Source organism: Macaca nemestrina, chromosome 11, assembly GCF_043159975.1.
Source record: "Macaca nemestrina isolate mMacNem1 chromosome 11, mMacNem.hap1, whole genome shotgun sequence".
Taxonomy (NCBI): Eukaryota; Metazoa; Chordata; class Mammalia; order Primates; family Cercopithecidae; genus Macaca; species Macaca nemestrina.
In genome coordinates this window covers 54601901-54628878 of record NC_092135.1, presented here as the reverse complement: position 1 = coordinate 54628878, position 26978 = coordinate 54601901, and the positions used below count along the sequence as shown (strand labels likewise).

General features: G+C 37.9%; 1 pseudogene; it reads left to right on the top strand.

Moving 5' to 3' along the window:
• Positions 1 to 6700: 6700 nt before the first annotated feature.
• On the top strand, positions 6701 to 7476 carry LOC105493241 (large ribosomal subunit protein uL10 pseudogene; annotated as a pseudogene).
• Positions 7477 to 26978: the final 19502 nt, after the last annotated feature.

Sequence of the window (26978 nt, the reverse complement as noted above, 5' to 3'; positions counted from 1 at the left end):
AAAAGTATGTTATCTTTTATATATATCACAGCATTACTTATTATCAGCTTCACACACAGCACTTTGCCTTTGATTTACACAAACAACTGTAAATGTTTTATATATTTGTGAGGAAGTGAATGATATTAGACCATCAATCCATGGGGACTGCAAATCAGGGGGAAAAAAAAAGGCTATTACATTTCAGAAGCTGTTAAATCAGTTGTGCCCCCTGGCTGATTTTGTCAGCTATATTTGCTGTGGGTAAAACCGTTGATGCCTGGAAACTGGAGCGGCCCTGAGAGTGTTGAAGAGTAAATAGCAGCAGAGTTGTAAACTACACCCCACATCTCACACTTACCGCATAAGCCCGGCTTACACTTTCCTCTGAATAAATCCAGCAGCTTAAAAAAGAGCAAGAGAGAGAAATAAAGAAAAGGGGAGGGGAAAACAAGGCAAAACTCGGCCCATGCCTTCTGTCACTGCCTCTAGGTTTAGCCCCTCAGCAGCCTGCCAACAGGACACTGTTCTGCCAGTTGTAAATTTTAATTGGCCATCTGGGGAAAGCACAAACCACTGACTAGAGATTAATCAGCAAATTAACCCAGGCATAATACACATTTCCCAGTGGACCCAAAGCAGCTCTAGGCTGGGGCAGAGCAGCCTGGGATACTGGAGAACTTGTGTAGAATGCTGTTATTGCTTACTGCCATGCAGTAGAACATCTTACTGGAGTCCTGAAATTCCCTTCTGTGTGACCTTGTTAGTGCCCCTGATTTGTATGGCAGTTGCAAAGAGCCTTTTTTTTTTTTTTTTTTGTAAAGTACTAAACACAGATGGTGCAGGTACTGTGATTGCTGGGAAAAGTGTTGATGAATCAGTGAAAGTGACAACTTTTCTCTAGTGGGCTATTCACTTGGTTTGCTAAAGTACCTATAGAAAGAAACAATAGTGTACCTGGATTTTTACCAGCTCAATGAATCACCAGAGAATCACGTTTATTTAGCCAATTTCTTTTGCTACAGGAAATGCCTTTGCACAGTCTCTGTACTGGAAAAGCAAATTTGTGTATAATAAAGTTAAATCCGGCCGGGCACTGTGGCTCACAGCTGTAATCCCAGCACTTTGGGAGGCCGAGACGGGAGGATCACGAAGTCGAGAGATTGAGACCATCCTGGCTAATGTGGTGAAATCCCGTCTCTACTAAAAAATACAAAAAAAAAAAAAAAAATAGCTGGGCGTGGTGGTGGGCGCCTGTAGTCCCAGCTACTCAGGAGGCTGAGGCAGGAGGTGGAGTGATCCCGGGAGGTGGAGCTTGCAGTGAGCCGAGATCGCGCCACTGCGCTCCAGTCTGGGGGACAGAGCGAGACTCCATCTCAAATAATAATAATAATAAATAAATAAATAAATAAATTTAAATCCTTCTTCAAGTCTGACTTACGGGGAATAATATAAGCCAAATGTATATTTATATAGAATACTGTGTCTTCAACTCTTTCAACAACACAGTCTTCTAATCAGCTCAGGGCATTCTGTAAGCTGAGATAGGGAAAGAGGATAAAGACAAAAGGAAGAACATTTTAAGGTGATAAATACCCAAATAGAAAGTGTAGGACTGGTAAGAAATTGCAAGTGTTTTGATACAGGATGGAGTGAAAACACTTTGTGAAAGAATAGGCTTTACACAGCTTTTGGAATAATAAAAATGGTAGGGCTTCATGCATTACTATAAGCAGGGGTCTTTAGGATATGGAATATTATGAAGACTCAGACGTGGGAGTATACAGTCTAAATAAAGGACACACTGAATAAATATGCTTGAAGGAACCTAAGGATGAAGCGGCCAGGCCAGATCAGTGAAGAACAGAGGTTTTCCATCTTGTGGACAGTTGTATTTCCAGAAGTTAGCATAGAGAACTCAGCATAGTAGCATATAGCAGGCACTCAACACTTTTTAATAAAAGAAGGCATAGCCCACCTTTAATAAAATTAGAAGCTACTATTATATTAGACATGCCTACTACTTGTTGCCTTTCCTGTCCATAGTCCATGCTGAATGCATGGTAGACCACATGACAAGGGACCTGACATATCACGTTTGAGGCACAAATTTATAGGCTGGCAAGGGACCTATGATATCATCTGGTGCAAAAACATATTTTTTTATTTTTCCATAAGTTATTAGGGTACAGGTATTTGGTTACATGAATAAGTTCTTTAGTGGTGATTTGTGAGATCCTGGTGCACCCATCACCTGAGCAGTATACACTGCACCATACTTGTAGTCCTTTATCCCTCACCCTGCTCCTATCCTTCCTCCCAAGTCCCCAAAGTCCATTGTATCATTCTTATACTTTTATGTCCTCATAGCTTAGCTCCCACATATCAGTGAAAACATATGATGTTTGGTTTTCCATTCCTGAGTTACTTCACTTAGATTAATAGTCTCCAAACTCATCCAGGTCACTGCAAATGCTGTTAATTCATTCCTTTTTATGGCTGAGTAGTAGTCCATCATATATATATAGATATATAGATATCACAGTTTCTTTATCCACTTGTTGACTGATGTGCATTCAGCTTGGTTCCACAATTTTGCAATTGTGAATTGTGCTGCTATAAACATGTTCGTGCAAGTATCTTTTTTGAGTTATGACTTCTTTTCCTCTGGGTAGATACCCAGTAGTGGGATTGCTGGATCAAATGGTAGTTCTTTTAGTTCTTCAAGGAATCTCCTCACTGATTTCTATAATGGCTGTGCTAGTTTACATTCCCACCAGCAGTGTAGAAGTGTTCCCTGGTCACTGCATCCACACCAACATCTCTCTTTTTTATTTTTTGATTACGGCCATTCTTACAGGAGTAGGGTGGTATCACATTGTGTTTTTACTTTGCATTTCCCTAATCATTAGTGATTTTAAGCATTTTTTCATACATTTGTTGGACATTTGTATATCTTCTTTTGAGAATTATCTATTCATGTTCTTAGCCCACTTTTTGATGGGATTGTTTATTTTTTTTCTTACAGATTTGTTTGAGTTTGTTGTAGATTCTGGATATTAGTCCTTTGTTGGATGTATACATTGTGAAGATTTTCTCCCACTCTGTGGGTTGTCTGTTTACCCTGCTGACTGTTCCTCTTGCTGTGCAAAAGCTCTTTCATTTAATTAGGTCCCAGGTGTTTATCTTTGTTTTGATTGCATTTGTTTTTGGGTTCTTAGTCATGAAATCCTTGCCAGAGCCAACATCTAAAAGAGTTTTTCTGGTGTAATCTTCTGGAATTTTTATAGTTTCAGGTCTTAGGTTTAAGTCCTTAATCCATCTTGAGTTGATTTTTGTGTAAGGTGAGAGATCAGTATCCAGTTTCATTCTCCTACATGTGGCTAGCCAATGATCCCAGCACCATTTGTTGAAAAAGGTGTCCTTCCCCCACTTTATGTTTTCTTTTGCTTTGTCCAAGATCAGTTGGTTGTAAGTATCAGGTTTATTTCTGGTTCTCTATTCTGTTCCATCAGTCTATGTGCCTATTTTTATACCACTACCATGCTGTTTTGGTGACTATGGCCTTATAGTATAGTTTGAAATCAGTTAGCATGATGCCTTCAGATTTGTTCTTTTTGCTTAGTCTTGCTTTGGCTATGTGGCTCTTTTTTGGTTCCATATGAATTTTAGAATTGCTTTATCTAATTCTGTAAAGAATGATGGTGGTATTTTGATGGGGACTGCATGGAATTTGTAGATTGCTTTTGGCAGTATGGTCATTTTCACAATATTGATTCTACCCATCCATGAACATGGGATGTGTTTCCATTTGTTTGTGTTGTCTATGATTTCTTTCAGTAGTGAGTTGTAGTTTTCCTTGTAGAGGACTTCCAACTCTAGGTTAGGTATATTCCTAAGTATTTTCCTTTTTTTGCAGCTATTGTAACAGGCATTGAGTTCTTGATTTGATTCTCCCTTTGGTTGCTGTTGGTGTATAGAAGAGCTACTGATCTGATTTGTGTACATTAACCTTGTATCTAGAAACTTTGCTGAATTCTTTTATCAATTTTAGGAGCTTTCTGGAGGAGTCTTTAGCATTTTCAAGGTAAATTATCATATCGTCAGCAAACAGTGACAGTTTGACTTCCTCTTTACCAATTTGGATGCCCTTTATTTCTTTGTTTTCTTCTTTTTCTCTATTTTTTTTTTTTTTTTTTTGAGACAGAGTTTTGCTCTTGTTACCCAGGCTCGTGTGCCATTAATGGCGTGATCTCGGCTCACTGCAACCTCTGCCTACTGGGTTCGAGCAATTCACCTGCCTTAGCCTCCCAAGTAGCTGGGATTATAGGCATGCGCCACCATGCCCAAATGCAGGCATGGAGTTTCACCGTATTGGTCAGGCTGGTCTCGAACTCCTGACCTCAAGTGATCCGCTGACCTGGGCTTCCCAAAGTGCTGACAGGCATGAGCCACCACACCCGGCCTACTGGATGCCCTTTATTTCTCTCTCTTGTCCGATTTATGCAAAAATTTTGATCAAAACTTAGATGAATTCAGTCAGTCATGATGTCTCATGCCTGTAATCCCAGCACTTTGGGAGACCAAGGCCAGCAGATCACCTGAGGTCAGAAGCTCAAGACCAGCCTGGCCAACATAACAAAACCCCATCTCTACTAAAAATACAAAAATTAGCCAGGCATGGTGGTGCGCACCTGTAATTCCAGCTACTCAGGAGACTGAGGCAGGAGAATTGCTTGATCCCAGGTGGTGGAGGTTGCAGTGAGCCAAAACTGTGCCACTGCACTCCAGCCTCGGTGACAGAGCAAGAATCCATCTCAAAAAAAAAAAAAAAAAAGAAAGAAAGAAAAAGACTTACATGAATTGATCCAAATGGATTCTATTCTTGGGGAATTTGAAAAAGGGACCTTGAGAAACTCAGTTCTTTAGCAGTGAAACATGTTGCATAAAGGCTATAATAAAGAAAAGGACAAAGTAGAAATGCAGTGATTTGAGATTCTGGGCAACCAGAGGAAGCCAGTGTGTTAAAAGAGAAGAGTGGAGTTGATTTGCTGGAAGGAGCAGTGAAGAGGAAGGCTGGCCTCCCTAGAGATAGGAAGTAGCCTCTCTATCCCAGTTCTACCTTATCTGAAGCCTACCTCCACCTCTTCCCCTGGCCTCTGATTTTATGAGAGTTGAGCAAGCTTACATGACATTCTGATTGTTGCACCAAAAGAACTTTGACCAGAGCAACCATGTAATAGCACCATCATAAACCAATGGCCTCAGAAGACAAATAAATTAGTAACCTTCCCCCTACTCCCTACTACTAAACAGTGCACAGGATTTAGGAACTCTAAAGAATGTGATCATTTTCAGAAATACAAGTAATGGTGGATTCTTTTATACGTCTATGCTCTGACCCACCACTAAATCACACAGACCCATTTCACCTGCCTCTGGCAAAATAGACTCTTTTCTTTCACAACCAGGTATGGATTTTTTTTTCTGTTTTATTACATTATTGCAAGCAATGCTGCCTGCCAAACCACATGCTCTTAAACTGAAATGGCTTCTAGGCAAGTACTGGATTGACAGTAAATCAGTCAATATGCTTGGCTTAGGTACCACAGCAGTTAAATAGACATCTTCGGCTTCAGGAGGGGAAACCTTCCTTCAAATACCCAATTCAGCTTCTAATAAGGCCTTCTGAAAAGCTTTTTATTTACATAGTATTTTAAATCACCAAGAAGTTTATTGTGAGGTTTATATGAGATATAAAGGCATGAAAAGATAATAGACAACAGTTCTGAATTAAACACTGAATGCAAAACAAGTAAAAGCAAAATATTTAAAGTTATTTTAACATTTAAATTATTCCACAAGAAAAAACTTTTGAGAGTCATGAAATGTCTGGCCACTGCTCACTATATCTGAATTGAATGCTCTAGCTGTGTATACTGTAAGCAGGAAATAATGCCTAACACAACAGTTTATTAGAGAGTAGACTCAGTGTTTTCGGTGTGCACTGGTGGATGGATTTCTTTATCTCCTCTGGGAGGGATAAGATCCAAAGGTTAGAACAGGCTCAAATAAATTCAGTTCAGTATGTGTGGTCTCTTCTGAATTATCCCAAAGCCTTACTGTCTAGCTTCAACCATGTTCCCCTACTTCATGTTATCTTAATTATATATCTACGAAAAATTGGAGAAAGTAGTATTCATTTATTTGTAAAGACATTAGAGATTCTGGACATTAGAGGATGCCTGGAGCACAAAAGTACAGAAGAATATAAAGATAATCATTTATATAGGTCACCTATTGTTATGTTTGTCTTGTCACTCATCACTTTCCACATCTTCACATGTACCACATATTTTCAAGAAATAAAGAAGAAAGATAATATATGTTGATGTTTTTGTTTATATATTTTCCCCCAAATACCTTAAACATGACTTGCTATCTTATACTTATCTTTATATCTAAAAATAAAAGAACTCCTCAGGCATGATTTTATACAGTGTGGCTAAAATGTAGAAATGGAGTCAAGGAAGCTGAAACACTTCATAATTAGGTAAATAACGACAGATTAATTCACAGTGATGCCTATTATACCGTAAAAAGTAAGAAGTAAATTTATGTATTAGATTTGCTAAAATGTGACCAACAAGCCTCTTGCCAGGTGTCCTGATGAAAGTGATATTGTCTTTAAACCCTGCATGGCAATCCCTGATACACCTCCATGATATCTAGGCAAGACAAGACAACCTGGAAGTCCAACCACTTCCTTAAGAGCAACCAACTTTTAGATGATTATCCAAAATGCCTCATTGTGGAAGTGACAATGTGGGTTCCAAGCAGATACAGGTTGGCATGTACTTCTGAGGGAAGTCTGTGGAGCTGATGGACAAGAACACTATAACACACAAGGCCATCTGAGGCCATCCAGAAAACAACTCAGCTCTGGAGAAACCGTTGCCTCATATCTGAGGGAACATGGGCTTTGTATTGACCAAGGAGGACTTCACTGAGATTAGGGACATACTGCTGGCCAATAGGTGCCAGTTCATGTCTGTGCTGGTGCCATTGCCCCACGTGAAGTCACTGTGCCAGCCCAGAACACTAGTCTGGGGCCCAAGAAGTCATTTTTCTTCCAGGCTTTAGGCATCACCACTAAAATCTCCAGGGTCACTATTGAAATCCTCAGTGATGTACAGCTGACTAGGACTGGAGACAAAGTGGAAGCCAGTAAAGCCACACTGCAGAACATGCTGAACACTACCCACCTCTTCTCCTTTGGACTGATATCAAGAAGGTGTTTGACAACAGCAGCATCTACAACCCTTAAAGTCCTTGACATCACAGAGGAAACTGCATTCTCACTTCCTGGAGGGTGTCCACAATGTTGCCAGTGTTTGCAGATTGACTACCCAATTAGATGTTAATTCTCTGATGACTAAAATCAAAACTCAGCATAGTATATCATCTAAAGCAGACAATCCATTAACTATTTGGTGAATAAGGGCGCTAACATTTTTTGTGGCAGTGGTAGCACTAGAGACATGGGCAAAGAGCCTACATTCTTTAAATGGATTCCAGGACTAATCTTTACTTTGCAGCAAAGGAAGTGTCAGGTGTTTTAGATATAACTAAAGATGTCCCTGGTTTTGCCTAATCTTGATTATTCTCTTTTTTCAGTTTGCTTTAAGTTACATTTGCTTTCCTTTTTCCAGTGTCTTATAATTCCAGTGAAAGTTTATGTTATTGATTTCAAATTCTTATTTTTTATTTATTTATTTATTATTATTATTATACTTTAAGTTCTAGGGTACATGTGCATAACGTGCAGGTTTGTTACATATGTATCCTTGTGCCATGTTGGTGTGCTGCACCCATCAACTCGTCAGCACCCATCAACTCGTCATTTACATCAGGTATAACTCCCAATGCAATCCCTCCCCCCTCCCCCCTCCCCATGATAGGCCCCGGTGTGTGATGTTCCCCTTCCTGAGTCCAAGTGATCTCATTGTTCAGTTCCCACCTATGAGTGAGAACATGCGGTGTTTGGTTTTCTGTTCTTGTGATAGTTTGCTAAGAATGATGGTTTCCAGCTGCATCCATGTCCCTACAAAGGACACAAACTCATCCTTTTTTATAGCTGCATAGTATTCCATGGTGTATATGTGCCACATTTTCTTAATCCAATCTGTCACTGATGGACATTTGGGTTGATTCCAAGTCTTTGCTATTGTGAATAGTGCTGCAATAAACATACGTGTGTATGTGTCTTTATAGCAGCATGATTTATAATCCTTTGGGTATATACCCAGTAATGGGATGGCTGGGTCATATGGTACATTTAGTTCTAGATCCTTGAGGAATCGCCATACTGTTTTCCATAATGGTTGAACTAGTTTACAATCCCACCAACAGTGTAAAAGTTTTCCTATTTCTCCACATCCTCTCCAGCACCTGTTGTTTCCTGACTTTTGAATGATTGCCATTCTAACTGGTGTGAGATGGTATCTCATTGTGGTTTTGATTTGCATTTCTCTGATGGCCAGTGATGATGAGCATTTTTTCATGTGTCTGTTGGCTGTATGAATGTCTTCTTTTGAGAAATGTCTGTTCATATCCTTTGCCCACTTTTTGATGGGGTTGTTTGTTTTTTTCTTGTAAATTTGTTTGAGTTCTTTGTAGGTTCTGGATATTAGCCCTTTGTCAGATGAGTAGATTGCAAAAATTTTCTCCCATTCTGTAGGTTGCCTGTTCACTCTGATGGTAGTTTCTTTTGCTGTGCAGAAGCTCTTTAGTTTAATTAGATCCCATTTGTCAATTTTGGCTTTTGCTGCCATTGCTTTTGGTGTTTTAGACATGAAGTCTTTGCCCATGCCTATGTCCTGAATGGTACTACCTAGGTTTTCCTCTAGGATTTTTATGGTATTAGGTCTAACATTTAAGTCTCTAATCCATCTTGAATTAATTTTCGCATAAGGAGTAAGGAAAGGATGCAGTTTCAGCTTTCTACTTATGGCTAGCCAATTTTCCCAGCACCATTTATTAAATAGGGACTCCTTTCCCCATTTCTTGTTTCTCTCAGGTTTGTCAAAGATCAGATGGCTGTAGATGTGTGGTATTATTTCTGAGGACTCTGTTCTGTTCCATTGGTCTATATCTCTGTTTTGGTACCAGTACCATGCTGTTTTGGTTACTGTAGCCATGTAGTATAGTTTGAAGTCAGGTAGCGTGATGCCTCCAGCTTTGTTCTTTTGACTTAGGATTGTCTTGGAGATGCGGGCTCTTTTTTGGTTCCATATGAACTTTAAAGCAGTTTTTTCCAATTCTGTGAAGAAACTCATTGGTAGCTTGATGGGGATGGCATTGAATCTATAAATTACCTTGGGCAGTATGGCCATTTTCACAATATTGATTCTTCCTATCCATGAGCATGGTATGTTCTTCCATTTGTTTGTGTCCTCTTTTATTTCATTGAGCAGGGGTTTGTAGTTCTCCTTGAAGAGGTCCTTTACATCCCTTGTAAGCTGGATTCCTAGGTATTTTATTCTCTTTGAAGCAATTGTGAATGGAAGTTCATTCATGATTTGGCTCTGTGTTTGTCTGTTACTGGTGTATAAGAATGCTTGTGATTTTTGCACATTAATTTTGTATCCTGAGACTTTGCTGAAGTTGCTTATCAGCTTAAGGAGATTTTGGGCTGAGACAATGGGGTTTTCTAAATATACAATCATGTCATCTGCAAAGAGGGACAATTTGACTTCTTCTTTTCCTAACTGAATACCCTTGATTTCTTTCTCTTGCTTAATTGCCCTAGCCAAAACTTCCAACACTATATTGAATAGGAGTGGTGAGAGAGGGCATCCCTGTCTTGTGCCAGTTTTCAAAGGGAATTTTTCCAGTTTTTGCCCATTCAGTATGATATTTGCTGTGGGTTTGTCATAAATAGCTCTTATTATTTTGAGGTACGTTCCATCAATACCAAATTTATTGAGTGTTTTTAGCATGAAGGGCTGTTGAATTTTGTCAAAAGCCTTTTCTGCATCTATTGAGATAATCATGTGGTTCTTGTCTTTGGTTCTGTTTATATGCTGGATTATGTTTATTGATTTGCAAATGTTGAACCAGCCTTGCATCCCAGGGATGAAGCCCACTTGATCATGGTGGATAAGCTTTTTGATGTGTTGCTGAATCCGGTTTGCCAGTATTTTATTGAGGATTTTTGCATCGATGTTCATCAGGGATATTGGTCTAAAATTCTCTTTTTCTGTTGTGTCTCTGCCAGGCTTTGGTATCAGGATGATGTTGGCCTCATAAAATGAATTAGGGAGGATTCCCTCTTTTTCTATTGATTGGAATAGTTTCAGAAGGAATGGTACCAACTCCTCCTTGTACCTCTGGTAGAATTCAGCTGTGAATCCATCTGGTCCTGGACTTTTTTTGGTTGGTGGGCTATTAATTATTGCCTCAATTTCAGAGCCTGCTATTGGTCTATTCAGGGATTCAACTTCTTCCTGGTTTAGTCTTGGAAGAGTGTAAGTGTCCAGGAAATTATCCATTTCTTCTAGATTTTCCAGTTTATTTGTGTAGAGGTGTTTATAGTATTCTCTGATGGTAGTTTGTATTTCTGTGGGGTCAGTGGTGATATCCCCTTTATCATTTTTAATTGCATCGATTTGATTCTTCTCTCTTTTCTTCTTTATTAGTCTTGCTAGTGGTCTGTCAATTTTGTTGATCTTTTCAAAAAACCAACTCCTGGATTCGTTGATTTTTTGGAGGGTTTTTTGTGTCTCTATCTCCTTCAGTTCTGCTCTGATCTTAGTTATTTCTTGCCTTCTGCTAGCTTTCGAATGTGTTTGCTCTTGCTTCTCTAGTTCTTTTAATTGCGATGTTAGAGTGTCAATTTTAGATCTTTCCTGCTTTCTCTTGTGGGCATTTAGTGCTATAAATTTCCCTCTACACACTGCTTTAAATGTGTCCCAGAGATTCTGGTATGTTGTATCTTTGTTCTCATTGGTTTCAAAGAACATCTTTATTTCTGCCTTCATTTCGTTATGTACCCAGTAGTCATTCAGGAGCAGGTTGTTCAGTTTCCATGTAGTTGAGCGGTTTTGATTGAGTTTCTTAGTCCTGAGTTCTAGTTTGATTGCACTGTGGTCTGAGAGACAGTTTGTTATAATTTCTGTTCTTGTACATTTGCTGAGGAGTGCTTTACTTCCAATTACGTGATCAATTTTGGAGTAAGTACGATGTGGTGCTGAGAAGAATGTATATTCTGTTGATTTGGGGTGGAGAGTTCTATACATGTCTATTTGGTCTGCTTGCTGCAGAGATGAGTTCAATTCCTGGATATCCTTGTTAACTTTCTGTCTCGTTGATCTGTCTAATGTTGACAGTGGAGTGTTGAAGTCTCCCATTATTATTGTATGGGAGTCTAAGTCTCTTTGTAAGTCTCTAAGGGCTTGCTTTATGAATCTGGGTGCTCCTGTATTGGGTGCATATATATTTAGGATAGTTAGCTCTTCATGTTGAATTGATCCCTTTACCATTATGTAATGGCCTTCTTTGTCTCTTTTGATCTTTGATGGTTTAAAGTCTATTTTATCAGAGACTAGTATTGCAACCCCTGCTTTTTTTTGTTCTCCATTTGCTTGGTAAATCTTCCTCCATCCCTTTATTTTGAGCCTATGTATGTCTCTGCGTGTGAGATGGGTCTCCTGAATACAGCAGACTGATGGGTCTTGACTCTTTATCCAGTTTGCCAGTCTGTGTCTTTTAATTGGAGCATTTAGTCCATTTACATTTAAGGTTAATATTGTTATGTGTGAACTTGATCCTGCCATTATGATATTAACTGGTTATTTTGCTCGTTGGTTGATGCAGTTTCTTCCTAGCCTCGATGGTCTTTAGATTTTGGCATGTTTTTGCAATGGCTGGTACCGGTTGTTCCTTTCCATGTTTAGTGCTTCCTTCAGGGTCTCTTGTAAGGCAGGCCTAGTGGTGACAAAATCTCTAAGCATTTGCTTATCTGTAAAGGATTTTATTTCTCCTTCACTTAGTTTGGCTGGATATGAAATTCTGGGTTTAAAATTCTTTTCTTTAAGAATGTTGAATATTGGCCCCCACTCTCTTCTGGCTTGGAGAGTTTCTGCCGAGAGATCTGCTGTTAGTCTGATGGGCTTCCCTTTGTGGGTAACCCGACCTTTCTCTCAGGCTGCCCTTAAGATTTTTTCCTTCATTTCAACTTTGGTGAATCTGGCAATTATGTGTCTTGGAGTTGCTCTTCTTGAGGAGTATCTTTGTGGCGTTCTCTGTCTTTCCTGGATTTGAATGTTGGCCTGCCCTACTAGGTTGGGGAAGTTCTCCTGGATGATATCCTGAAGAGTGTTTTCCAACTTGGTTCCATCTTCCCCCTCACTTTCAGGCACCCCAATCAGACGTAGATTTGGTCTTTTTACATAATCCCATACTTCTTGCAGGCTTTGTTCATTTCTTTTTCTTCTTTTTTCTTTTGGTTTCTCTTCTCGCTTCATTTCATTCATTTGATCCTCAATCACTGATACTCTTTCTTCCAGTTGATCGAGTCAGTTACTGAAGCTTGTGCATTTGTCACGTATTTCTCGTGTCATGGTTTTCATCTCTTTCATTTCGTTTAGGACCTTCTCTGCATTAATTACTCTAGCCATCAATTCTTCCATTCTTTTTTCAAGATTTTTAGTTTCTTTGCGCTGGGTACGTAATTCCTCCTTTAGCTCTGAGAAGTTTGATGGACTGAAGCCTTCTTCTCTCATCTCGTCAAAGTCATTCTCCATCCAGCTTTGATCCGTTGCTGGCGATGAGCTGCGCTCCTTTGCCGGGGGAGATGCGCTCTTATTTTTTGAATTTCCAGCTTTTCTGCCCTGCTTTTTCCCCATCTTTGTGGTTTTATCTGCCTCTGGTCTTTGATGATGATGTAATGATGGGGTTTTGGTGTAGGTGTCCTTCCTGTTTGATACTTTTCCTTCTAACAGTCAGGACCCTCCGCTGTAGGTCTGTTGGAGATTGCTTGAGGTCCACTCCAGACCCTGTTTGCCTGGGTATCAGCAGCAGAGGCTGCAGAAGATAGAATATTGCTGAACAACGAGTGTACCTGTCTGATTCTTGCTTTGGAAGCTTCCTCTCAGGGGTGTACTCCACCCTGTGAAGTGTGGGGTGTCAGACTGCCCCTAGTGGGGGATGTCTCCCAGTTAGGCTACTCAGGGGTCAGGGACCCACTTGAGCAGGGAGTCTGTCCCTTCTCAGATCTCAACCTCCGTGTTGGGAGATCCACTGCTCTCTTCAAAGCTGTCAGACAGAGTCGTTTGCATCTGCAGAGGTGTCTGCTGTTTTTGTTATTGTTTACTGTGCCCTGTCCCCAGAGGTGGAGTCTACAGAGACAGGCAGGTTTCCTTGAGCTGCTGTGAGCTCCACCCAGTTCGAGCTTCCCAGCAGCTTTGTTTACCTACTTAAGCCTCAGCAATGGCGGGCGCCCCTCCCCCAGCCTCGCTGCTGCCTTGCCGTGATATCGCAGACTGCTGTGCTAGCAATGAGGGAGGCTCCATGGGTGTGGGACCCTCCCGGCCAGGTGTGGGATATGATCTCCTGGTGTGCCTGTTTGCTTAAAGCGCAGTATTGGGGTGGGAGTTACCCGATTTTCCAGGTGTTGTGTGTCTCAGTTCCCCTGGCTAGGAAAAGGGATTCCCTTCCCCTTTGCGCTTCCCAGGTGAGGCAGTGCCTCGCCCTGCTTCAGCTCTCACTGGTCGGGCTGCAGCAGCTGACCAGCACCGATCGTCCGGCACTCCCCAGTGAGATGAACCCAGTACCTCAGTTGAAAATGCAGAAATCACCGGTCTTCTGTCTCGCTTGCGCTGGGAGTTGGAGACTGGAGCTGTTCCTATTCGGCCATCTTGCTCCGCCCCCTCCTGCACTCTTTTTTTTTTTTTTTTTTGAGACGGAGTCTTGCTCTGTCACCCAGGCTGGAGTGCAGTGGCCAGATCTCGGCTCACTGCAAGCTCTGCCTCCCGGGTTCATGCCATTCTCCTGCCTCAGCCTCCCGAGTAGCTGGGACTACAGGCGCCCGCCACCTCGCCCGGCTAGTTTTTTGTATTTTTTAGTAGAGACAGGGTTTCACGGTGTTAGCCAGGATGGTCTCGATCTCCTGACCTCGTGATCCGCCCGTCTCGGCCTCCCAAAGTGCTGGGATTACAGGCTTGAGCCACCGTGCCCGGCCCAAATTCTTATTTTTAATGTAGACATTTAATATGTGTTATACATTTCCCAAAAGCATTGCTTTAGCTAAATTCCACAAGTTTTGAGAAGCTGCTTTTTTGATTTTCATGCATATCAAACTATTTTCTAATTTCTCTTGTAACTACTTTGACCCATTGGCTGCTTAGAAATGTGCTATTTAATTTTCAAGTTATTTGTGGATTTCCTGGATTTTCTTTTGTTATTTTTTATAATTTTCATTGTGGTTGGAGAACACACTTTGTGTTATCTAAATTCCCTTCCATTTTTTGAGGCTTGTTTTATGACCTAACATGTAGTTTATCCTGGAGAATTCTCCGTCTACACTTGAGAAAAATGTGTATTTTGCTGTTGTTTAGTGGAGTGTTCTACAGATGTCTGTTAAGATTATAATTGTTTAAGACTTTTATTTCCTTGTCGATCCTTTGCCTAGATGTTTCATCTATCAATGAATGTGTGGTATTGAAGCATCCAGCTATTATGATTGTTGAATTATCTATTTTTCTCCTTAAGTCTGTAAGTTTTTGCTTCATGTCTTTTTGGGCTCTGTTGTTAGGTGCACATATGTTTATAATTATTATATTTTGGATAGATTGATTCTTACATAATTTTAAATGTTGTCTCTAGTAATAATTTTTGCTTGAAATCTGTTGTGACCATTGCCATTCCAGCTTTCTTTTGGTTGATGTTTGCATAATATATTTTTTCTTTCATTTTATTTCAACCTGTTTGTATCTTCAGATCTAAAGTTTGTCTTCTGTAGATAGATATTATATTGAGAGATCATGTTGGGTTTTTAATCCATCCTGCAATCTCTGGCTTTTGTTTGGAATGTGTAATCTATTTACCTTTAGTACAATTATTAACAATTTGGAATATGTATCTGCCATTTTGCTATTTGCTTTTGACATGTCTCTTTTTTGTTACTTTATTCTTCCATTACAGCCTTCTTTTTGGTTGAGATATTTTCTATTGTATTATTTTAATTCTCTTGTTGTTTATTTTACTAAATTTAAAATTGTATTTTCTTAGTGGTGGCCCTAGGGATTACAATAATTATCTTCATTTATAATAACATAGTTTCATTTTATACTAACTTAATTTCAATAGTATACAAAACCTTTGGACATATAGTATATAGCTTTATACTCTCCTTCCTTCTTTTGGCTGTTATTGTCATACAAATTACATGTTTATGTTTTTGCACCAATCAATACAGATTTAAGTATTACCTTATCCAGTTTTTAAATAAAATCAGTTAGAAAAAATATGCACAAAAAATACATTAATACTATTTTTCATATGTGCAGTTTAGTTTTGCCAGTGCCCTTTATACCCTCATGTTGATTCTAGTTGCTATCTGTAATGTCTAATGGGGCTTTTTTTTTTTTTTTTTTTGGCCTAAAGGATTCCTTTTAGTATTTTTTCAAGGGCAAGTATGGCAAGTATGTTAGTGATGAGTTGTTTGCTTTTGTTAATCTGGCAATGTCTTCATTTCTCCTTCAATTCTGAAGAAGACTTCTGCTAAATATAGAATTCTGGTGTACAGTCTTTCTCTTTCAGTACTTTAAATATGTCGGTCCACTGGTTTGGCCTCCACTGTTTTTCATGAGAAATTAGCTGTGAATCATACTAAGTATTCCTTGTAGGAGATGAGTTTCTTCTTTCTTGCTGCTTTAAAGATTGTCTCTTCATTCATACAGCCAACAGACACATGAAAAAATGCTCATCATCACTGGCCATCAGAGAAATGCAAATCAAAACCACAATGAGATACCATCTCACACCAGTTAGAATGGCAATCATTAAAAAGTCAGGAAACAACAGGTGCTGGAGAGGATGTGGAGAAATAGGAACACTTTTACACTGTTGGTGGGATTGTAAACTAGTTCAACCATTATGGAAAACAGTATGGCGATTCCTCAAGGATCTAGAACTAGATGTACCATATGACCCAGCCATCCCATTACTGGGTATATACCCAAAGGATTATAAATTATGCTACTATAAAGACACATGCACACGTATGTTTATTGCAGCACTATTCACAATAGCAAAGACTTGGAATCAACCCAAATGTCCATCAGTGACAGATTGGATTAAGAAAATGTGGCACATATACACCATGGAATACTATGCAGCCATCAAAAAGGATGAGTTTGAGTCCTTTGTAGGGACTTGGATGCAGCTGGAATCCATCATTCTTAGCAAACTATCACAAGAACAGAAAACCAAACACCGCATGTTCTCACTCATAGGTGGGAACTGAACAATGAGATCACTCGGACTCAGGAAGGGGAACATCACACACCGGGGCCTATCATGGGTGGGGGGAGGGGGGAGGGATTGCATTGGGAGTTATACCTGATGTAAATGACGAGTTGATGGGTGCAGCACAGCAACATGGCACAAGTATACATATGTAACAAACCTGCACATTATGCACATGTACCCTACAACTTAAAGTATAATAATAATAAATAAATTTAAAAAAAAAAAAAGAAAATTTAAAAAAAAATTAAAAAAAATAAATAAATAAAAAATAAAGATTGTCTCTTTGTTTTCCAGTTTCGACAGTTTTCATATGATATGTCTCAATGTGGAGCTCTTTGAGTTCTTTCTACGTGGGGTTCACTGAGCTTCTTGGATATGTAGATTACGATGAAAGCATAATCTACATTTTTTTTTACAGGTTTGACTACCAAAATTTGAAACTTCCCTTTAAAAACTGGGAAGTTTTTGGCTAAATTTTTCAAATATTCATTTTGCCTGTCTCTTTCTCCTCACTTTCTTGAACTCACATTATACATAGTTGGTATACTTTGCTGTATTTTGCAGGTCTTTGAGGCTCTGCAATTCTTTTCATTCTTCTCTCCATTCTTTTATCTTTCTGATTTTCAAACTAAATAATCTCAACTGGCCTCTGTTACATTCACTGACTCTTACTTCTGCTAGCTCAAGTCTGCTATTGAGCCTTTCTAGTGAATTTTTTATTTCCATTATTCTACTTTTCAAATTCAAAATTCATTTTTATTTTTTTTTCTGGTAACTTCTTTCTTTATTTATATTCTCTGTTTGATAAGACATCATTCTCCTATTTTCCCTTATTATTTTACATGTTATTTTCTGTAGTTCTTTGAGTATATTTAAAATAATTGACAAAATTTTTGTCCAATAAATCCAGTGTCTGGGCTTTCTCAAGGACAGTTTCTATTGATTGGTTTTTTTCCTGTGTGTGGGCCATAGTTTATTGTGTCTTTGCATGTTTTGTAATTTTGTGTCAAAAACTGGACATTTTAAATAATGTGACAACTCTGAAAATGAGATTCTCCCTCTCCTTTGTGTATATTATTGCTACTGTCTATTATTGTCATTTGTTTATTGAGTTTACTGAAGTAATTCTGTAACATCTGTAAGTTTTGTTGAGGCAAGATTCAAGCTTTTTCCTCCTTGGATATATAACCCCTGATTACTGCAAACCTTTGTTTAATTTCCAAAGTTCTGAAAAAGTTGGTTTTTTATAATTTTACCAAATTTTTGTTGCTTTTTATGAAATCTTTAACTCTCCATTGTTACTTACATTGTCTATTCTTAAGTTGGAAGTTTAGATCCTTGGTTGTAGAAGATTTGTTTTGTTGTTCTAATATAATCATTTAAAGCTACAGATTTGCCTCTAAGCACTGCTTTGTCTAGGTACCACACATTTATATATATTGTGTTTATTGTAATTTGCTTCAAAATATTTACAGTTTCAATATTGAGTTCCTATTTAGTACATGTGTTACTTTGAAGTACCATATTTAATTTCCAAATACTTGGGGATTTTCTAGATATTTTCTGTTACTGATTTTTAATTTTATTCCACTGTGGTCACAGTACATACTTTGAAAACCTCAATCTTTCTGAAATTTACTCAGACATATTTAATGACACAAAATATAACTGATTCTGTTCACCATTTGATGTATACTTGAAAATAATGTGTATACTATAATTATTTTATGTCATATTAGTGTTCTGTTAAATGTCAATTCAAGTTTCTTGTGTAGACTTTTTGTATTTCTTCAGATTTTCTTGGTCCACTTGTTCCATAAATAAGGGAATGAAGGGTGTTACAAATTTATAGCCATGTCTTTTAGGTTTTGTGTTGCTTCTGTTACTTCCATCAGTTTTCGCTTCATAAAAGTAAGTGCCTTGTTTTTAAGTGCATACATAAATAGAATTGTGTTATTTTGATGAATTACCCATTTCACCATTTAAAAACTGCCTATCCTCATCTCTTATAGTACTTTCCTCTTGAAGTCTACTTTTTCTCATATTAATATAACTGTGGTAGTTTTCTTAGGCTTATTGTTACATGCTATATCATTTGCCATTCTAATACTTTCTAACTATTTACATTTTTGTATTTGTAGTGCACCTCTTATAGATAAGATAGAATCTGGTTTTGCTTTTTTACAGTCCAACAAACTGTGTCTTATTTGGAGTGTTTAGTTTTTATGTATTTCATATAATATTTATAATTAATTCTACTTTCTTTTTGTTTTCTATTTCACTCTTTTATTTTTGATTCTCAGTTGTCTCTTTACTGCCTTTTTGGGATTAGCTGAAATTTTTAAGTATTCCATTTTATTTTCAATATTGGAGTCTTAGTTACATGTCTTTTTTATTTCTTTAGTTTGCTCCTGGGTTAGCAACATATGTTCTTACAAAAAAGATATTTAGAATCCATATTATACCACCTAACAGTTCACAACTGACCATTCATAATTCTCATTTCTCACCAGATACTTCATATTTCATACTTCTCACTTCATATTTCATACAACTCAACTCTCAATTCACAAAATGTATTAACCTCACAAGAGAGTAATTGCATTTACCTTTTATCCCATTTTTATGCAAATGTTTTCATATCTTTTATTTCCACAAACAATATAAACCCCATCTTCAAATGCCCTTATTGTGCTTTAAAATAATCAGTTGTTTTCTGAAGATATAATGAGAGGAAAATGATCATTTATATTTATCCATCTATTTACCATTTCTGGACATATTATCTCTTACCTATAGGATTGAGTTTCTATCTTACATGATTTCTCTTCAGCCTAAAGAATATTTAGAATTTATTTTAGTGTAGATCTTTTATGACACATTGTCTAAATTTTTGTCATTTGAAATGTCATCATTTTCTCCTCATCATTTTATTTTTTCAATATTTTATTATTGAATGTTTCAAACATAAGTGGTTAAAAGAATTTTACAGTGACTACTAATGTGCCTATCAACTACAATACAAAATTAACATGTTACTATGCCTATGATAGCCTATTTATCTATCCAGAATTCTATCTATATATTGTCCATTTTATTTCTTTATGCATTTCAAAGCATGTTGCAAGTTTCATCCTCAGTTTTCCAAGATAATTTCACTGAAATTGACTTGTAGGATGTCCATTTTTATTCAAAATTTGTATCTGTGTTCTCTGGATTAAAATTTTTCTATTGATTGCCTTAAGTTCAACAGCTCTTTCTTCTTTCATCTGTCTCTATTCTGCTGTCAACCTATCCAAAGAATTTTTACTTCAGAGATTATATTTGCCAATGATAGAATTTGTTTGGAGTTTTTTGTCTCCATTTCTTTCCTGAGATTCTGTAAGATCTTATTTTTTTTAATTATTCATACACATTTTCCTTTAGTTCTTTGTCTTCTAATCCAAAATCTGAAGGATGCCAGGCTTTGGTTCTTTGTTTACTTCTTTTTTCTTCACAGTTTATACATATATACACACACACAAACATCTTTGAAACTTTGTATTACGTGCTAGATGTTGTTAATTGTTGTTCATATTTACATTCTATTATCCTCATCTGAAGAGTGTTGATTTTTGTTATCATGGAAAATTCAATTACTGGCGGGTTACCTTAAAATTGCATAGATTTTTTTTCTAATGCGTTGTTAAGGTAAGTCTATAAAAAACTCAAACTCTTTCTCAAGTGGATCTAATTTCATAATACTTGACCTCCAAATTCTGTCTCCCCGTGGGTCCTAAGGTTTTAGTCTTTGTTGGGGTGGGAATAGGAGAGGAAAAGTTAAGAACTTGTGTCTTTGATGGGTACGCACGGTTGTAGTGAACCGTGGGGAACTTCTTATCCTTCTTGCTGGGCTAGACTTCTAACATGAAAAGTATCTCCCCCAAATGGTTTTTTTTTTTCTACAATCTTTTAATGTCCCCTTCATCTAAAATGGTGAATTAAAATCAACCAACTCAAAAATTTTAAGCAGCAGCAATATTAAATGTATCACCTAAGTTTAAAGAAATGTTCACAAATAAAGAATGAATTGGCTTTGCAGTAGAAACTCACATATACAAGATCCACAGGAACAAGAATCTCAATAGCTATTAATAAAGTTATTAGCTTGTTTAAAAAGAGAAAAAATATGAAGTCTTAGGCTATGTTAATAGACACATAATATTCATATCAAGGGAGGCAGTAACCCTGCCACACATGACATTGTCAGGAGGTCATGCCTGATGGTATATGTACTTTACTGGACTTTGCATTTGAAGAACAATATCAAAGAGTTAACAAATGCTTAGGATAATTAACTAAGATAATGTTCTAGTATATTATGCTAGAATAAAGGAATAAATGATTGAAAGAACTATGTATTTCACCTTACAGAAAAGATAAAGTAGGGGTGTGATGGGGCAAGATATCTGACTTTAAGCATTCAACCTTTCAAAAGATTGTCATGTGAAAGATGAAAGAGTCTATGGCATACTGCTTCAAAAGACAGCTCGAACTAATAGATAAATAAATGACAAATTATAGCTCAAGGTATGAAAGAATTATATAATCAGAATAGTATACTAATAGTAAAGTAGTTTTCAAAAATGACTTTCCTCACGAGTACTTAAAAAAAAAAAAAAAGAACATATTCCTTCTCCTAAACTTCCATGTCTCTCCTCCTAAATTTCCATGCCTTTGTATGTGTGGCAGGCTTTCCAAAATATCTGGGGAGATGAAAAGAATATGCATATGGCTGTGCGCGGTGGCTCACGCCTGTAATCCCAGCACTTTGGGAGGCTGAGGTGGGTGGATCGCCTGAGGAAGGGAGTTGGAGACCAGCTTGGCCAGCTTGATGAAACCCCGTCTCTACTAAAAATACAAAAATTAGCCGGGGGTGGTGGCGCATGCCAGTAATCCCAGCTACTTGGGAAACTGAGGCAGGAAAATCGCTTGAACCCGGGAGACAGAGGTTGCGGTGAGCAGAGATCGCGCCACTGCACTCCAGCCTGGGCAACAGAGCAAGGCTGTCTCAAAAAAAAAAAAAAAAAGAAGAATATACATTATAGAAATTCAAACAACTAAGAGTGAAAAGTGAATACTCCGGTTTTAAAACATTTTCAGCTTCTCTGCTGTGTCACTCAGTCACTCTAAAACTTGACTTTCTCTTCTTCCCTCTCCGGACCAGTACCAACAACCATAATAGCAAAACACAAGCCGTTAAAATCAATTCCTCCCGCATGTTAACGCAGATAAACTCAGTTATCTCCTCCCAAATGCCTAAGAACTCAGCTCCAGGGTAACTCAGAGAAGGTGAAGTTGATATGATTTTTTGTAAAGTCTGAGGAAGCTCTTCATCAGCTCTTCCTCCCAGATTGACAGGATAAGTGGTTTTGGTCTTGTGGTCACACATGTAGCAGAACTGTTTTAGATCTTTGAAGAAAAATAATGATGATAGAAATGGTTCTAACTGCATCTGAAACGCAATACAAACTGACAAAGTTTTCCTGTCTTTTATATATATCAAAGAAGTATCTCTATTGAGTGGTTATATTTTATTAAAATTGGTGTTTTTTAGACTCCAGACTAATGAATTTAGGGTAAAATTAAATACCATCAAGGGATTCAGCAACTCTCTGTTGGTGGCAGTGGCATTAAAATCACAGTTATGAACACGCTGATCTAAGTTCAGGTCTAGCCAGATGAAGTCCTATGACGTTGTGGTACACAAACTGAACTGTACTGGGAACCAGAAGACTTGGAATAGTGTCAGTTCTTCCACTATCTCAGAGATCTTATAAAGTAATCACTCTTCTGGGGTCTGTGTTGTACCACCTTTACTACATCAGTTTCACATTTCCATTTGTCTACCTATATTCTCCCAAAAACCAAAGGAAGCTGTGGTTCGTTACAGGGAAACAGTTGGTATAGTAGAAAGTGCATGAGCTTTAGAGTCAAAACTGAGTTATAGTCTAATGTCTATCTTTAGTGTAATAAAAATATAACCAATTATTACTTTGCCTCATGGTTATGAAAATTAATGGAAATATTACACATGAAAGTTTTGGTGTGAAAAGTCAGTTTTATAGGTTATAGAATCAGAAAAAATAGATTGCTTAAGTATTTGATTATTGAGATAGGGACTTGAATCCAATCAAACTTAAAAGAAATCTGAGCCTTTAAGATAAAACCATTTCAAAGGGAACGTCATCCATAAAAATCATAGATTATATGAAAATATGACATAATTTTAATTACACTGCTTATGTCAATTACAATTACATTTTTATTTATAATGATTCTTTATTATATAGCAGAGTACATCATTAGCAGTTCTAATAATGGCAATTAGTCCACTTTGCTCTTTAAATTAATACATTCTTTCATTGCTAGGGTTCAGTTATAATTTGTCAAAAGGGCGAAATGACTATTTCCAGTTTGCCCTGGAAATGTTGCTTTGTAGAAGATAAACATTTTTCAGTTCTGCTGAAGTATGTTCCACTATATTACCAGAGTCTAAACCACCAACTTCAATACTGAAACCCAAGTTGAGATTATTAATTTAAACTATAGTTCTTGTTCTTCCTCATATTTTGGATGGATAGAGTCACATAGATGTTTATTCTTCCCATGAAAGAGGATACTAAACACTTGTTCAGGATGGGAATCTTGGCCCTTTTTAAAGAGTTCCCCTCATATTTCCACAAAATAAAAGAAAAGTCTAATCAGCAAGGAATTTACAACAAAATAAGTCTCAAACAACCTTCGGCCTAGTTCCTACCATCAGGTGCCCACTGCATGATCTGACCATTCTTACACCTCTATTTTCATTTTCACTGACCATCCGATGCTTCCTTTTCAGGACTATATAGAAAATGAGGACCACCATACACAAATGACTAAGAATTTTTAAAGCTTGTCCTCTAAACCAGAGCGCCTCAGCTTCATTTTAACGAGAATGCAGAGTTCTCAAAAATAATTTTATTCTTAACCCTTTTAGAACATTCTGCCATATGGCTCCATGGATTATTCCTTGATGTCTGTTACTCAGTTGTTATTTTGGTCACTCACATCTTACCTGTCTGATTATCCTCGTGGGAAAGTCTCCTTCTGTCCCCTAGGATGTGTCTCTGAGCCCCCATCTCTTCTTTAATGCGGCATCTTGAGTGATGACATATATTCCTTTATCTTTAGCTACCGTTAGACAGGTCAGAGTTTTTTGAGGTATAGAAACTACACCAATTACTTTTAACAGAAAAAAGTTAAACAGAATTGTTAACAGGCTACTAGAAAATTAAAAGGGCGGCTGGGCGCAGTGGCTCAAGCCTGTAATCCCAGCACTTTGGGAGGCCGAGACAGGCGGATCACGAGGTCAGGAGATCGAGACCATCCTGGCTAACACCGTGAAACCCCGTCTGTACTAAAAAATACAAGAAACTAGCCGGGCGAGGTGGCGGGCGCCTGTAGTCCCAGCTACTCAGGAGGCTGAGGCAGGAGAATGGCGTAAACCCGGAAGGCGGAGCTTGCAGTGAGCTGAGATCCGGCCACTGCACTCCAGCCTCGGCGACAGAGCCAGACTCTGTCTCAAAAAAAAAAAAAAGAAAAAAAGAAAAAAGAAAGAAAATTTAAAGGGCAAAAGGGGCACACTTTCACGCTAATAAACCTAGGCTAGGGAAACAAAGCTAAGAGGTTGCAATCATTAAAGCTCAGGGGCATGGAGGAGAGCCCTGTGAAACTGGAATGCAGGTATCTGAGGAGTTAGCAGTGGTGTTGAAGAGCTAAAAGGAGAAAGCCCACAGAGGTGGGACTCCGTCCTCTGAGGATGAGGCATGGGCTGGATGGTGTTGTGTTTTCTGAGAGGTATGTGATGAGGCTGATTTTAATAGCACAGAAAAAGATTGCAAACTGCAATCAGCTGCTATTTCTGGGCTCAATTGTCACTGTCAGGGTAAAGAGTTATCACCTGACTGGAATTGGAAGTAAATAGCAACAAATTCGTTTTTACTCCTCAAGCCTTTTAGATGTTCTCTAGTGCCTCTTATTGGCAAAGCATAATGGGGAACAACTGACAATAAATGAGCCTCAGTACCATAAAAGCAAGTACATGTGGAAGCATGGGTTTGAAATTGAGAGGCATAGTTTAATAGCCACTATGGTCCAGACTTTGGCTACTCAGCATTCACACACACTCTTCTACATAAACTTGACTTCAGTATAATGATACAAACCACTTTATTTTTGACTCCACAAAATCTTTTGTATATTCAAAGATACTCTCAACACTTTTATTTTTTTATTTTTATTTATTTATTGATTTATTGTACATGAATAAGTTCTTTAATGGTGATTTCTGAGATTTTGTTGCACCCATCACCCAAGCAATGTACACTGTATCCACGCCTCTCCCACCTTTACCCCCAAGTCCTCAAAGTCCGTTGTGTCATTCTTATGCCTTTGCATCCTCATAGCTAAGCTCCCACTTACGAATTAGAACACATGATGTTTCATTTTCTATTCCTGAGTTACTTCACTTAGATAATGGTCTCTAATTCCATCCAGGTTGCTGCAAATGCCATTATTTTGTTCCTTTTCATGGCTGAGTAGTATTCCATGATATATATCTACTACATATTTTTATTCACTTATTGACTGGTGGGCATTTGGACTGGTTCCATATTTTTGCAACTGCTAATTGTGCTGCTATAAACATGCAAGTACAAGTATCTTTTTTTTTTTAAATGACTCTTTTTCTAGATAGATACCCAGGAGTGGAATTTTTGGATCAAATGGTAGATCTATCTTTAGTTCTTTAAGGAATCTTCACACTGTTTCCCTTAGTGGTTGTACTAATTTACATTCCCACCAGCAGTGTAAAAGTGTTCCCTTTTCACAGCATCTACACCAATATCTATTTTTTAATTTTTTTTGTTTGTTTGTTTATGGCCATTCTTACAGGAGTAAGGTGGTATCACATTGTGGTTTCGATTTGCATTTCCCTGATCATTAGTGATGTTGAGAATTTTTTCATATGTTTGCTGGCCATTTGTATATCTTCTTTTGAAAATTGTCTAGTCATGTCCTTGCCCGGTTTTTGATAGGATTTTTTTTCCCCTTGCTGATTTGTTTGACTTCCTTCTAGATTCTGGATATTAGAGCTTTGTATAAGTATAGATTGCCAAGATTTTCTCCCACTCTGTAGGTTGTCTGTTTACTCTGCTGATTATTTCTTTTGCTGTACAGAAGATTTTTAGTTTAATTAAGTCCCATCTATTTATCTTTGTTTTCGTTGCATTTGCTTCTGAGTTCTTGGTCATGAAATCTTTGCCTAAGACAATGTCTAGAAGTTTTTTCCAATGTTGTCTTCTAGACTTTTTATGGTTTCAGGTCTTATATTTAAGTCTTTGATCCACCTTCAGTTGATTTATGTATAAGGTGAGAGATGAGGATCCAGTTTCATTCTTCTACATGTGGCTGACCAATTAGCCCAGCACCAGTTGTTGAAAAGGGTCTTTCCACTTTATGTTTTTGTTTGCTTTGTCCAAGATCACTTGGTTGAAAGTATTTGGCTTAATTTTGGTTCTCTGTTCTTTTCCATTGGTCTATGTATCAGTCCATTCTCATGCAGCTGATAAAGACATACCTGAGACTAGGTAATTTATAAAGAAAAAGAAGTTTAATGGACTCACAATTCCACACGGCGGGGGAGGCCTCACAATCATGGTGGAAGATGAAAGGAATGTGATACATGACAGCAGGCAAGAGAGAGAATGAGAGCCAAGCAAAAGGGGAAACCCCTTATAAAACCATCAGATCTCATGAGACTTATTCGTGAGACCTCATCTTGGTTTGGATCCATTGCTGGTGAGCTAGTTGAAGAATCTTGTTTTGTAATATCACCAGAATTGTTTTTCTGGTTTGTTCTTATTTGGGTGGATCATGTCAGAGGGAAGATCTGGGACTCAGGCGCTGCTGTTCAGATTCTTTTGTCCCACAGGGTGATCCCATGATGTGGAGATCTTCCCTTTTCCCTAGGAATGGGGCTTCCTGAGAGCTAAACTGCAGTCACTGTAATTTCTCTTCTGTATCTAGCCACCCAACAGAGCTACCAGGCTTGGGCTGGTACTGCTGTTTCATGTAGCTAGTTTAGCACAACTCCTTATTGATACATTGGCTGACTCACATTGTTATTCTGGTAATAGCTTTATTTTGAAATAAAACATTAAAAAAAAAAGACAATGCAGATTCTCCTTGGATTTCCTTCAATGTTCAGAATAAAAAAGATTCTGATGTTTCTTCTGCCTATATAAAGAGCAAGATAGCATCTTGATAGCCCCAAATAGTCAAATCAGCTCTATGAGTAACAACATATACCAGTGTTTATGTAGAAAAAATAGTAATGATTATATCTAACAATATTTTATTCCATAGAAATGTTTTATCCTCAGTGA